General features: G+C 41.0%; 1 long non-coding RNA gene across 2 annotated transcripts in view; it reads right to left on the bottom strand.

Annotated features, from left to right (window-relative positions):
* The window catches only part of LOC140467029 (uncharacterized), a 79497-nt gene that overhangs the window by 6463 nt on the left and 59939 nt on the right, over positions 1 to 13095 (bottom strand). For both annotated transcript variants that reach the window (XR_011955328.1, XR_011955329.1), the window contains exon 2: positions 3153 to 3313. This is a non-coding gene — a long non-coding RNA (uncharacterized lncRNA). The remainder of the gene's footprint in view (positions 1 to 3152; positions 3314 to 13095) is intronic.

Raw genomic sequence — 13095 nt, 5'->3', positions numbered from 1 at the left:
GATGGAGGTGATAGGTCAGGGAGGAGGGTGGAGTGGATAGGTGGAAAGGAGATAGGCAGGTAGGACATGTCATGGGGACAGTGCTGAGCTGGAAGTTTGGAACTGGGGTGAGGTGAGGGGAGGGGAAATGAGAAAACTGGTGAAGTCCATGTTGATGCCCTGGGGTTGAAGTGTTCCGAGGCGGAAGATGAGGCATTCTTCCTCCAGGCGTCTGGTGGTGAGGGAGCGGCGGTGAAGGAGGCCCAGGACCTCCATGTCCTCGGCTGAGTGGGAGGGGGAGTTGAAATGTTGGGCCACAGGGCGGTGTGGCTGATTGGTGCGGGTGTCTCGGAGATGTTCCCTAAAGCGCTCTGCTAGGAGGCGTCCTTCCCCTGCTACCACAGGAACTGTAAAACCTGCACCCTCACCTCCTCCCTCACCTCCATCCAAGGCCCTAAAGGAGCCTTCCACATCCATCAAAGTTTCACCTGCACATCCACCAATATCATTTATTGTATCCGTTGCTCCTGATGCAGTCTCCTCTACATTGGGGAGACTGGACGCCTCCTAGCTCAGCACTGTCCCCATGACTTGTCCTACCTACCTATCTTCCTTTCCACCTATCCACCCTCCTCTCTGACCTATCACCTTCATTCCACCCCCATTCACCCATTGTACTCTTTGCTACCTTCCCCCACCCTCCTCTCTGACCTATCACCTTCATCCCCACCCCATTCACCTATTGTACCCTATGCTACTTTCTCCCCACTGCCACCCTCCTCTCATTTATCTCTCCACCCTTCAGGCACTCTGCCTGTATTCCTGATGAAGGGCTTTTTCCCGAAATGTCAATTTTCCTGCTCCTCGGATGCTGCCTGAACTGCTGTGCTTTTCCAGCATCACTCTATTCCAGAATCTTGATCAGATGGGCCAATGGGCCAAAGGGTGGCAAATAGAGTTTAATTTAGATAAATGTGAGGTGCTACATTTTGGGAAAGCAAATCAGAGCAGGACTTATACGCTTAATGGTAAGGTCCTATGGAGTGTTGCTGAACAAAGAGACCTTGGAGTGCTCCTAGAAACTAGAGTCTCAGGTAGATAGGATAGTGAAGAAGGCATTTGGTATGCTTTCCTTTATTGGTCAGCGCACTGAGTATAGGAGGTGGGATGTCATTTTGCGGCTGTACAGGACATTGGTGAGGTCACTTTTGGACTATTGCATGCAATTCTCGTCTCTCCTATTGGAAGGACATTGTGAAACTTGAAAGGGTTCAGAAAAGATTTACAAGGATGTTGCCAGGGTTGGAGGATTTGAGCTACAGGGAGAGGCTGAACAGGCTGGGGCTGTTTTCCCTGGAGCGTCGGAGGCTGAGGGGGGACCTTATAGAGGCTTATAAAATCATGAGGGGCATGGATAGGAAAAACAGACAAAGTCTTTCCCTAGGATGGGGGAGTCCAGAGGGTGTGGGTTTAGGGTGAGAGGGGAAAGATTTAAAATGGACCTAAGGGACAACTTTTTCACACAGAGGGTGGTACGTGTGTGGAATGAGCTGCCAGAGGAAGTGGTGGAGGCTGGTACAATTACAACATTTAAAAGACATCTGGATGGGTATATAAATAGGAAGGGTTTAGAGGGATATCGGCCAAGTGCTAAAAAGTGGGACCAGATTAGGTAAGGATATCTGGTCGACGAGTTGGACAGAAGGGTCTGTTTCTGTGCCGTACATCTCTATGACTCTATGACTCTAATTAAAGGTGTAACTGCAGTACATGTTACAGTAGTGGTAAATCATGGACTTCAACATCCATCATCTGATTTTACTATCAGAAAATGTTTATGAACTAAAAGAGTGTTTGTAAGGGAAGCACTTTGATTTAAGATGGCTATAGTGATCACCTACCAAAAGGTTAATCAACTCAGGAAACCATCAATAAACAAGACTTGGACTGAACTGAAATTGGAACTGAAACCAATCACTCAGACCTGAATCTCTGGTTTGATTTATACCTTAAACAAAAACAGAAATTACTAGAAAAGCTCAGCAGGTCTGGTAGCATTTGTGGACAGAAAGCAAAATTTCAGGCCAAGTGACCCTTCCTCAGAACTCACACATTGAGATGAAAGATTTGCCTTCAAGTTGTCAAGCTTAGTAAAACAATGAAGCCAGACTTGGGAATACACAAATAAAGAGAACAAAAGGCAAAGAATGAACAATGAACTGTTTCAAGTAACTGCTTGTTGAGCAGAGCAGAAAAAGAAGAATAGTGGTTTGCAACAATAAGACCTGAAGGTTTGTTCTTTCTTTTCCTGTTTATTTTCTCCCAGCCTCTCAAAAGACAATGCCTCATAAATAACAAATCAGAAAAACATCCATTGACAGAAAACTCTATACCTATAATTTCTGCTACTGTTGAGGATATGAGGCATCAATTAAACAACCATGGTCTCAGGTTAAAACCTGATAGCACAAGATTTCAAAGGATATAGTAAAATATGCACTCTAGCTCTTCCTTTTAGTATTAGACACTCTCCCTTTTTAATCTTTATATCTTTGTTTTTGTGTATGTGTTTAATGTCTTATTGTATTGTTTTTCTCAAAATTAATAAGCTATAAAATTCCTCTTTCTTTCACTCAAGAAATCCTTGCAATTGTCTTCTAGATTTCTGAATTTGCAACTGCACTGGCATTGAAATATAAAATAGCCACATGCGAAAAACAATTTATAATCTTAGTTTTGCCACCTGAGCGGTTGAAAAGGAGAAGCGTTAATTCACCCTTCCTCCCCTAAAACTATGTAAACAATAGCAATCAGACAATTCTGTTACAAGGAGCAGAATTGAGGCCATGAGTTAAGCAAGTCAATAATAGTCCACAGGAATGGACTTGCCATCTTTACCTGGCTTGTCTGATATGTGACCCCAGGCCAACATTACATGTTTGATTGGTAACAGAGTTAGTAGCACAAAGGTGATGGTATTGTTGCTGGACTGTTGATCCAGAGACCTAGGCAATGTTCTGGGGGCCTGAGTTCAAATCTCTACCATGGCAACATTTGAATTCAATTATTAAAAAATCTGGAATTAACAGTCAAAGGGTGACTATGAATTGATTGTTGGACAAACCGAACTTGTTCAATAATGCCCTTTAGGGAAGGATATCTGCCATCCTTACCTGATCTGGCCTATATGTGATTCCAGATCCGCACAATGTGGTTGATATCTTCACTGCTCTCTGAGCAATTAGGGATGAGCGATAAATCCTGCCCATCCTTATCCTGTGAATAAGGTGGGTCCCAATGACACTCCTCCCGTCAGAATACAATTGCAAAATACCTGAAGTGCGATGTGAGAATTATTGTTAATCATGCTCTTATTCAAAAAAAGGCTGAACTGTTGAGAATAAACAAAGAAGTGTTTATAACATTTCAGATGTGTAACCCTCTTCAGATCAATGAAGGGCAAGTTTTAATTTATATGCTACATTTCCACTAGTTGTAGTTTTTGCTCTAACGTTTTAGTGATTTATTACACTATTAGAAAAATCTGATTAGACTGCACAATCTGTGCAACCATTTCAGACACATAAATCCACACGACAGTTTCGATATGGCTTCTCTGGGACAATTGTCATTCACACAGCTGATACTTTTTAGGGAAGCAATTAATGAGATGCTTTCTAGGCACCAGTGATCTTGCAGCAATTACCTAAATCGAATGGAATGAAAACAGAAGACACAACTTTACTAATACAAAAAACAATTCCGTATCAGCTTTCAACCATTTCATCTTTCTCTTGATATATTACAGCATTGAATATTCAATTTTAGATACATTATAAATGTTCAGAGTGCTTTTGAAAAATGGTCAAGCTAAAATACATAAATATCCATATAATCTGCATAGATTTGTTTTAAAACTAGGGACATTATCATTGTCAAATAAATATTGTGCATTTTGCTTTCCTCTAAGGAATGCCAGAAAGTCTTCCTGCTGCCTTCACCCTGATTAGTATTCAATGCCCAACATTATCTGGTACATGACAAGTCTTGATAGTAGTCAGTGACACATGTTTGACATTGAAAACTAAAGGCATCTTCCTAAGTATCTGGAGAATTTTTTTAAAAGTTCCAGAATGTCTTCGATGTAAAAATACTTATTGCTTTCAGATCTCTTTCTTCATTTGGCTTTAATTGAGCATTCTGTTTATAAAGAATCAAATATTATGGCAAATCATAAATCACTCCACCAACTGGTATAAATCTATAATTAACCTTTCACTCTATTATTAGCAGACCAGTGTTTTCGTTTAGAATAGTACAGTGCTGTAGCAATCAATCGAAAATGAAGTCATGAGAAATCATAGTTGCCAATTTTGTGTACGATAATGTTTTACAATCCCCATTTGTAAAGCAATTTTTGAATAAATTCATATTCTTAAAGTTGAATAGAGGCATGTTATAGAGCAAAGCGTTCAATTGAATTGTTTATAGAAATTCATAAGAGTAAAATTAAACAAATAAACAGAAATATGACCTAGTTTTTCTCACAGTTATTGTAAAGTATTGGGGATAGAAAGGAGTGATCGTGCAGATCTGATTTAATAGGTGTGATTCAAATGATGTCCCAAATTAGGAAACAAATTCAAATGATTCTGGCAATTCATTAGAAACCTGAGATTGAAGTTCACTTTTGAATAAAAACCAAAATAACTGTGGATGCTGTAAATCAGAGACAAAAAACAGAAGTTTCTGGAAAAGCTCAGCAGGCCTGGCAGGATCTGTGAAGAGAAATCAGAGTTAACGTTTCAGGTCCACTAACCCTTCTTGAGAACACTGAGGATCACCGGTCCTGAAACGTTAACTCTGATTTCTCTCCACAGATGCTGCCTAACCTGCTGAGGTTTTCAAGTAATTCCATTTTTGTCTTGCATTCTTGAATCATCCCATTTTGTCTGATTTACCTACTGTATAAACTCTGAAACAAAATATATAATTTCAGATATGGGAGGTAAAGAACTGATAAATATGCTTTGAGTTAACAGTGTGATTTTATTTTAAATCTGATTTTCTTTCAGAGAGTCATAGAGTCATAGAGATGTACAGCATGGAAACAGACCCTTCGGTCCAACCCTTCCATGCCGACCAGATATCCCAACCCAATCTAGTTCCACCTGCCAGCACTTGGCCCATATCCCTCCAAACCCTTTCTATTCATATACCTATCCAATGCCTTTTAAATGTGGCAATTGTACCAGCCTCCACCACTTCCTCTGACAGCTCATTCCATACACGTACCACCCTCTGCAAAAAAAAAGTTGACCCTTAGGTCTCTTTTATGTCTTTCCCCTCTCACCCTAAATCTATGCCCTCTAGTTCTGCATTCCCCAACCCCAGGGAAAAGACTTTGTCTATTTATCCTATCCATGCCCCTCATAATATTCTAAATCTCTTTAAGGTCATCCCTCAACCTCTGACACTCCAGGGAAAACAGCCCCAGCCTGTTCAGCCTCTCCCTATAGCTCAAGTCCTCCAACCCTGGCAAATTCCTTGTAAATCTTTTCTGAACCCTTTCAAGTTTCACAACATCTTCCAATAGGAAGGAGACCAGAATTGCACGCAATATTCCAACAGTGGTCTAACCAATGTCCTGAACAGCCTCAACATGACCTCCCAACTCCTGTACTCAATAGTCTGACAGATAAGCATACCAAATGCCTTCTTCACTATCCTATCTGTCTGCGACTCCACTTTCAAGGAGCTATGAACCTGCACTCCAAGGTCTCTTTGTTCAGCAATACTCCCAAGGACCTTACCATTAAGTGTATAAGTCCTGCTAAGATTTGCTTTCCCAAAATGCAGCACCTCGCATTTATCTGAATTAAACTCCCTCTGCTACTTCTCAGCCCATTGGTCCATCTGGTCCAGATCCTGTTGTAATCTGAGGTAACCTTCTTCGCTGTCCACTACACCTCCAATTTTGGTGTCATCTGCAAACTTACTAACTGTACTTCTTATGCTCACATCCAAATCATTTATGTAAATGATGAAAAGTAGAGGACCCAGCACCGATCCTTGTGGCACTCCACTGGTCGCAGGCCTCCAGTCTGAAAAACAACCCTCCACCACCACCCTCTGTCTTCTACCTTTGAGCCAGTTCTGTATCCAAATGGCTAGTTCTCCCTTTATTCCATGAGATCTAACCTTGCTAACCAGTCTCGCATGTGGAACCTTGTCGAACGCCTTACTGAAGTCCACATAGATCACATCTACTGCTCTGCCCTCATCAATATTCTTTGTTACTTCTTCAAAAAACACAATCAAGTTTGTGAGACATGATTTCCCATGCACAAAGCCATGTTGACTATTCCGAATCAGTCCTTGCCTTTCCAAATACATGTACATCCTGTCCCTCAGGATTCCCTCCAACAACTTGCCCACCACCGACATTAGGCTCACTGGTCTATAGTTCCCTGGTTTGTCCTTACCACCCTTCTTAAACAATGGCACCACGTTAGCCAACCTCTAGTCTTCTGGCATCTCACCTATGACTATCGATGATACAAATATCTCAGCAAGAGGCCCAGCAATCACCTCCCTAGCTTCCCAAAGAGTTCTAGGGTACACCTGATCAGGTCCTGGGATTTATTCACCTTTATGCGTTTCAAGACATCCAGCACTTCCTCCTCTGTAATATGGACATTTTTCAAGATGTCACCGTCTACTTCCCTACAGTCTATATCTTCCATATTCTTTTACACAGTAAACATTGATGCAAAATACATGTTTAGTATATCCCCCATTTTCTGCGGCTCCACACAAATGCTGCCTTGCTGATCTTTGAGGAGGTCTATTCTCTCCCTAGTTATCCTTTTGTCCTTAATGTATCTGTAAAAACCCTTTGGATTCTCCTTAATTCTATTTGCCAAAGCTATCTCATGTCCCCTTTTTGCCCTCCTGATTTCCCTGTTAAGTATACTTCTACTTCCTTTATACTCTTCTAAGGATTCATGTCTATAACTGACATATGCTTCCTTCTTTTTCTTAACCAAACCCTCAATTTCTTCAGTCATCCAGCATTCCCTACATCTACCTGCCTTTCCTTTCACCCTAACAGGAATATATTTTCTCTGGATTCTTGTTATCTCATTTCTGACGGCTTCCCATTTTCCAGCCGTCCCTTTACCTGCGAACATCTGCCCCCAATCAGATTTTGAAAGTTCTTGCCTAATACCGTTAAAATTGGCCTTTCTCCAATTTAGAACTTCATCTTTTAGATCTGGTCTATCCTTTTCCATCACTATTTAAAATCTAATAGAATTATGGTCGCTGGCCCCAAAATGCTCCCCCACTGACACCTCAGTCACCTGCCCTGCCTTATTTCCCAAGAGTAGGCCAAGTTTTATATCTTCTCTCGTAGATAGATCCACATAATGAATCAGAAAATTTTCTTGTACGCACTTAACAAATTCCGTTCCATCTAAACCCTTAACACTATGGTAGCCCCAGTCTATGTTTGGAAAGGTAAAATCCCCTATCATAACAACCCATTATTCTTACAGTTGGCTGGGATCGCCTTACAAATTTGTTTCTCAATTTCCCTTTGACTATTAGGGGGTCTATAATACAATCCCAATAAGATCTAGCAAACCTCCCTGCCAGTATATTTGCCTCCTTCTAATTTCGGTGAAACCCGTCCTTCTTGTACAGGTCACCTTTCCTGACGCACTGCCATTGTGAGACAGTGTAGCGAGCAAGTGAGTTCTTAATTTCTTTCTAAAATTCTAAATGTGTTTGTCTTTCACATTTAATGCCTAAATGTAATTTACTATTGAAATTCTAAATTTCATCCAAACTTAGGCACGGTTACAGAAACTGTCTGATCACCTGGTTCAAAGATGTTATTACACACCTCTGAAACATGTGGGACTTGAACTCAGGCCTCCTGGCCCAGAAGTAGGGACACTGCCACTGCACCTCCAGAACCTTTTAGGCAGGTCTCGACAAGCTTTCTGTATCGAATAGCAGCTGATGTTTTTAATTAACTAAACCAGATGAAACTGTTTTTTTTTTCTGGACATGACGTAATTACCTCTTTAATTCAGAAACATATGAACAGGGGCAATTCACTGCAATTTACCATGAAATACACAAACAGGGTGTTGGCAATTTGCTGACCAAGGAACCAAAAAAGAGAAAATGCTGGAAAATGTCAGCAAGTCTGGCAGCATCTGTAAGGAGAGAAAAGAGCTAACGTTTCAAGTCTAACTGACCCATTGTTTAATTTATTACTGCATTTGCAGTAATTTGCTTTTATGCTGACTAAGGAAGTTTGGAGAATGAGGTGCTCCCTCTTCCTAACACTTTCACCATCTAGGAACCGATTCTCATTCTACAAAAGAGAATAAATTAAATTGTTTGTTGTGAATCTGGTAAGATATCCTGAAGAAGATTCACACCAGACTTGGAATATTAACTCTGTTTCTCTCTCCACAGATGCCGCTAGACCTGCTGAGTTTCTCCAGCATTTCTAGATGTTTGTTTCAGGTTTCCAGCATCTGCAGTATTTTGCCTTTTATAACATTAGTTATGAACTATTCTATTCCTAACATATAAAATAGTACAGGAGGTGATAAGGTTGATTAAAAATAAAGGAAAGAAACTAAATGAATCAACTAGTTAAGTTGGTGTCACATTAGTAAGTCTGAGAACACTGAGTGCGTCTGAAAAATATATTCACAGGAAATGAGTCATAGAAACATAGAAATATAGACATTGACATGTTGATGCACTTGAGAGACACACAGCAAAGGTGATCTCAAATGGCACAGTCTTGCATCATAAAATCAAACATTTTATGGTTTTCAGTGTGGATAGGAAGAATGTGAGAATGATCTTAGAGAGATATGAAAGATAATTGAAATTGGGAAAGCAAAATCCAGAAAATTATGTGCAACTAGATTGTGAGTGCAAGACAAGACTCAAAATAATAAAAGGATCAGGTCAAAGCAAATACAGCAGATGCTAGAAATCTGAAATAAAAACAGAAAATATTATGGAAGCTTAGCAAGTCTGGCAGTACTGAAGCAGAGCTTAAAAATGTGTTGCTGGAAAAGCGCAGCAGGTCAGGCAGCATCAAAGGAACAGGTGAATCAACGTTTCGGGCATAAGCTCTTCTTCAGGACTTATGCCCAAAACGTCGATTCTCTTGTTCCTCTGATGCTGCCTGACCTGCTGCACTTTTCCAGCAACACATTTTTAAGCTCTGATCTCCAGCATCTGCAGTCCTCACTTTCTCCCAGTACTGAAGCAGAGTTAATATTTTGACTCTTCCTCATAACTGAAGAGAGATGGAAATGTTGAAAAAAGGTGAAAAAGTGGTGGAGTCGCTGCTCTCCTTGGGGAGAAGAACAGTGGACTGGGTGACCGCTTTGTAGGACACCCACATCCTGTCTGTAAAAAAGACCCTGAGCTTCCAGTTGCCTGTAACTTCAACATGCCACAGTGTTCCTGGACCACATCTCTGATTCAGGCGTGCTGTGGTGCTCAAGCCAAGCCCAGCTCAAACTGGAAGAACAGCACTTCATCTTCTGCTTGGGAACTCTGTAACCTTTAGAGCTTTGAGTTTGCTATGTTTCGGGCCTGAACATGTCCTTCCATGTTCTTTACACATTCCCCACATCAGGATTGTCATGACATGCATTGCTTTCAACACAGGCAATCCATTGTCACCTACTTATAGTCGCCATTATCACCTACCTTGCTTTTCTTCTTCCCTGGCTAATCAACTATTTCTTTGCCAACTACTTTCTCTCACTCTCTCTCTCTTTTCTGTGCTTCTGTCTCCACCTACCTGCTCACTCCCTCCCCATCGTCAACATAAACACCACTTTCTTCCTCAATGCTACCAGTTCTTAAGTACTGTCACATTGGACTTAAAATATTTACTCTGTTTTTATCTCCACGGGTGCTGCCAGACCTGCTGAATTTCTCCAGTAATTTCTGTTTTTGTTTCAGATTTCCAGCTTCCCACAGTTCTATGTTTCATGATAGAGATGGAAAAGTTTTATTTTGTGAAGAAAAGTGAGAAAAGCAAGTGGATCAAAAAGTGAAAGTCAGGGAAAAGTTAGACAGAAACATTAGAGGTCAAAGGTGCTGCGAAATAAAAGGCAAAGGGTTGTAGAGACAAAACCTTGGGTCAGAATGGGTGGTAATAGTAGAATAAAAGTCAGCTCAGACTGAAAGCAAAATCATGAATTCAACATACGGAAACTCGGATATACATTGACATAGAGGAAGGATATAAAGTGGCATGGTGGCTCAGTGGTTAGCACTGTTGCCTCACAGCGCCATGGACCTGAGTTCAGTACCAGCCTTGGGTGACTGTTTGTATGGAATTTGCACATTCTCCTTGTATCTGCGTGGGTTTCCTCCGGGTGCTCCCGTTTCCTCCCATAGTCCAAAGATGTGCAGGTTAGGTGGGTATTGGCCATGGGACATCCCTATGGTGTTCGGGGATGTGTAGGGTGGGTTACTCTTCAGAGGGTTGGTGTGGACTTGTTGGGCCAGATGGTCTGTTTCTGCACTGTAGGGATTCTATGATTCATGGCCTGATGTTTTTGAACTCAATATTGAATCCAGAAGAAGGTGTACAGTGGCTAATTGGAAGGTGAGGTGCGGTTTCTGCAGCTTGCGCTGAGTTTCACTGGAACACTGCTGATGGCCCCGGATGATTATGTGAAGATGAGAGGGAAATGGCAGGTGAGCGGAAAGGTCGGGCCATGCTAACAGACTGAGTGGAGGTGTTCTATCAAATGGTCTCTCAGTCAGCAGTCAGTCTCCCTAACATAGAGAACACCACATTGTGAGCAGTGAGTAGACAGAATCATTATAGTCCAAGAAGCAACCTTTCACTCCATAATGCCTGCTCTGGTTCTGTTACCTTGTGCCAATCTCCTGCCCTGTCCCCATATCCCGGCACACCATTTCGGTCCAAATGGGGTGATAGATTTAAGACTGATGTCAGAGGCAGGTTCTTTACGCAGAGTGGTAAGGGTGTGGAATGCCCTACCTGCCAATGTAGTCAACTCAGCCACACTAGGGAGATTTAAACAATCCTTAGATAAACACATGGATGATTTTAGGATAGTGTAGGGGGCCAAGCTGAGAATAGTTCACAGGTCAGCACAACAACGAGGGCCAAAGGGCCTGTTCTACGCTGTATTGTTCTATGTTCTATAACCCTCCAATGCCCCTCCTGGATGCTTCAGTTGAACCTGTTCACCCCACATTTCTGGGCAGTGCATTTCAGACCCTCACTATTCACTCCGTGAAAAAGCTTTTTCTCCCATTCCTCTTGGTTTGCTCATCACTTTAAATCCATGTCCCTCTCAGTCTTGTTCCTTTTACAAGCGGAAACAGCTTCTCCCTATTTACTCCATCCAGCCAGCTCATGGTTTTAAAAACCACCATTAACTCTCTTCTCAGCTTTCTCTCCAACCTCTTCAATCTGTCCCATCAAACAAGAAACTGGATGGCAGAAGTCAAGAAATTGTTACTCATGTAGAATTATCATGAAATTCTTCATTAAATAAAGACATGAGGAATATATTTTGAGATACCACAGAGGAGATACAAATCCTGAAATCAGCCAAAACAAATTGAATGCTGCGCGAATTTACAGACATAGAGCAATGCACACATGCATTAAATTATCCATAAAATGATGATTCCACTGTTGAGCTTTCAAATTGTAGATACTCAGAAAATGTGCTGAATTCAATTGTTCCTGTTGATGGTGTTATGTTTGACAGCTAGAGACAAAAAAAAACTGCAGATGTTGGAATCCAAAGTAGTTTTTCCAGCCTCCTGTGTGTCTGTTATGTTACATCAGCCAGAGTAAGGCTTTTTCTTACTTACAAGAAATTAGATAACACTAAGGCCTTGGAGAAAGGTCTCCCATTAAACTAGTTTGTTGCTTCCCAGTCCACTGTGAATACAGGAAAATATTCCTTTTGTATTCCGTGTACAGTACATTTTACTTCCTGAAAGTTAGTCAAAGCAATCAGGAAAGGACAATCAGGTTCACATGTAAAGGCTGTGCTATTTCAATTTTGCCAATTAAGCCATCTGTCTTATATATCACACAAGAGTTACAAAGGCTTCTGCCAGCCTTTGAAGTTCAAGTTAAATTTAAATCGTGCACAGATTTCAAGCTGCACATTATTTTGTTCCATTTGTCAATTGGTGATGACCGATAGCCATGCAATCCAAATATTTCTATTTTTCCTCTATTCAGCTGTGAAGGACATTTACAACAAGGGCTGTCTATTATCATGCAATAATTAAAGCATTGAACTATTTTATTATTTATGTTGACAGATTTTCCATTGCTTTGCTTCTGAACCTCAGAAAATTCAAACAGTTTTCAGGTTGAAGTCAAATGTGTGTTCAACCAAGTTTTCTCTAATAGCTTCCTTGAGAAAAATACAAAGTTATTTTAAAAAGTGACTATAGGATGAAAGGCTTTGACAAAATGTATAATTTTTCCAGGATACTAAAGTAACTTTTATTTATTATGGAACATTTAGTTTCCCTCTTCTGTTTCTTTCCTGCCCATTCTATTCCTGAAAGCCATGCACTGAAGGTTAAACCTGCAGCAGAGTCTTCACCAGTGTTCCGCAATTCTCACATTCCGATCACTAAATCTGAACTATCAACATCCTTTCTCTCCCAGCACACCCTCTCTTCTCTCACTATTACTTCAATGCTGCCCCCTGCCACACGTCACATTTGATGAAGAGTCACCTGGACTTGAAATGTTCACTTGCTCTCTCTCCATGGATGCTGCCTGACCCACTGTGATCTCCAGCATTTTTTGTTTTCGGCAGAGTTCTCATACGCTTTATTCCCCAAAATTATAAACTATAAACATGCACGTTGTCACCATGAAAGTGTTTCTGTCTGTTCCTTTATATCACAGATAAGTGAATCCCCAGTTAATAAGCACCATCTGAGCTTAACTTAATACTGAATGGTTGTACAATTAACAGAAGGCTTAATACTTGACTCAATACCAGGTAACATCTTTGATAAGGTCCGGCATTGTAGCCTCAAGAG

Source organism: Chiloscyllium punctatum, chromosome 44 (genome assembly GCF_047496795.1).
Source record: "Chiloscyllium punctatum isolate Juve2018m chromosome 44, sChiPun1.3, whole genome shotgun sequence".
Taxonomy (NCBI): domain Eukaryota; kingdom Metazoa; phylum Chordata; class Chondrichthyes; order Orectolobiformes; family Hemiscylliidae; genus Chiloscyllium; species Chiloscyllium punctatum.
Note: the sequence above shows the minus strand (reverse complement) of the source record. Positions and strands in the feature narration are given on the sequence as shown.